Source organism: Papilio polytes, unplaced genomic scaffold (assembly GCF_000836215.1).
Source record: "Papilio polytes unplaced genomic scaffold, Ppol_1.0 DF824269.1, whole genome shotgun sequence".
Taxonomy (NCBI): Eukaryota; Metazoa; Arthropoda; class Insecta; order Lepidoptera; family Papilionidae; genus Papilio; species Papilio polytes.
In genome coordinates this window covers 5,475,449-5,477,542 of record NW_013524935.1, presented here as the reverse complement: position 1 = coordinate 5,477,542, position 2,094 = coordinate 5,475,449, and positions in this window count along the sequence as shown.

Here is a 2,094-nt window from a genome sequence, read left to right as displayed (position 1 = left end):
CAATCGCACAACAGTTATGCGATTGTTCGGTCAAAGGTGTACCCGGTCTAAACATGGAGAAATAAATAACAGAACCTTAAATAAATTATGTTCGCATATGTGAAATCGATGTTGAAAATTCAAACTTGAAAATATTGAAAACGCCACCGTATTCGCTACGAGTCAATCTCTTTATACGAAAATACCCAAATTACAATAAAATAAACACGTCAATTACATATTTATAACAGTTTAACTTTCGCGAAGTTTCTAAAAAGAAAAACGAAAAACATTTTCTTTTTAACATATTACATACAAATTGAATAACTGCATAAGTTAAAAATACTTTACACAAAATAATGTAACGCCTCTACGATTTATAAATATAACATTTATGATCTATCTATAACATCTAAACATTAATTTATTTCAAAGAATATGTTAAACGAAATTATTTGCATTTTTACAATATCGTTTATAGACATTTTTTATTCTATTGAGCACACTGTGACAAAGATTATGCCAAACGTCGTCTAATCTATGACGAAAAAGGCGGGAAAAGTGACATTTATCAATTATCTATTTAACAAACGATGAAATGTCTTTGGATAGTAAAATGTGTTTCTGGCAACGAAACTTGATTGTGTTTATATTTTGAATCTTTTTCGTTAAAAATGTAAGTCTCCTTTAATATCTGTATGACGTAGACGAGTTTACCAAAGTCGAATAAATTGTAGGAAAGATTACAAATAACGCATTACTATTCTTTTTATATCGTTTTTCTCAGTCTATTTTATTAAATAGATTAAAAAGAATTACATAAGTAATTTCTTAACTGGCAACCCCATACATTAGATAAAATATTTATTATAACAATTACTTATTAATATCTTAAAATATAAGAAAAAGCAAGGATAGTAACAATGGACAGGGTACTAGTGGCAACGTAAAAATGAAATTTACACTTTTGGTGTTGAAGGAGTGTTGACTTAAAATGTTGCCAGAGAAAAGTCGATAGAAACTGCTATTTAAAAATCAAAACACTTAAATCTAAATAAATATTTCATCTACACTAATAATTTAAAATATATCAGTTTTTACAAAGTTAATTGACAATTGTCATCATAGGATAAAAACTAGTTCATGTTAACTGTGAAAAATAGTACGAAACTAGTTTTCATTCTATAACCTAGAAATATATAATCGAGTATTTCTACATCTATAGATCCAAATGCGCTGCAAATTATTGCTTTTAACACACGTCCCATAATTGCTAGGTACAGTCGTGACGTTTGTAGTGCGCCTTCCAACATTGGCAAGGCGACATCTTTAATAATTTTAGTCAGAACTATAAAAAATAGACAAGGAGCACAAATGGAACTATAGTTAACAACTCAATATCAGCATACGCTACAAATACCAAACGTTTGTATCAAATAAGTCATACTGCAAGAAGCTCTGCTAAAGGCGCGCGGGATACTACTTTAAAACAAACATTGCTAAAAACATTAAAAATGAATTAAAATACTATATATTTGTTTACTTAAATAATCGATTTAAAAAATATATTTACCAAACAATAATTTAGCAGGCAATGTGTTGCTAATTTAGATAACCTCTGGTAACCTGGTATACGAATGTCTACCAAAGAGATTATAAAATACATAGAAGAGGCATATTTGACATTTCACCACAAACCACATGTCAATACCATTAATTATATTTAATAGCCAATAAGTGTCATAAAATAATAAATAAATGTTTATATTTTGTACCACTGTTTAGTTTATTTTATAACAAAAGATGGAGCTTATAATATTATAAAATGTTTTATTACATGTCAATACCTTTCAAAGTACTGGTGAAAAATTTGCTCACTGCCTCGTCTATATTTTTAATCTCTCTGGTCTGCACTAAACCAACTAAAACCACAAACAAATACGAACTTTATCAACAAAATCCCGCAACACCAAAAGCGCCTATCCCTTAAATCTATCACTGTCAGTCCGCGCCTCATATCCTACTATCGGAGAGACGAAACTTCTTGCAGTAGAGTCCTTTTCAAAAGGGGCGATGGTGGTATGCGGGAAGGTGCGCCATGTCGCGGCGGTAGGC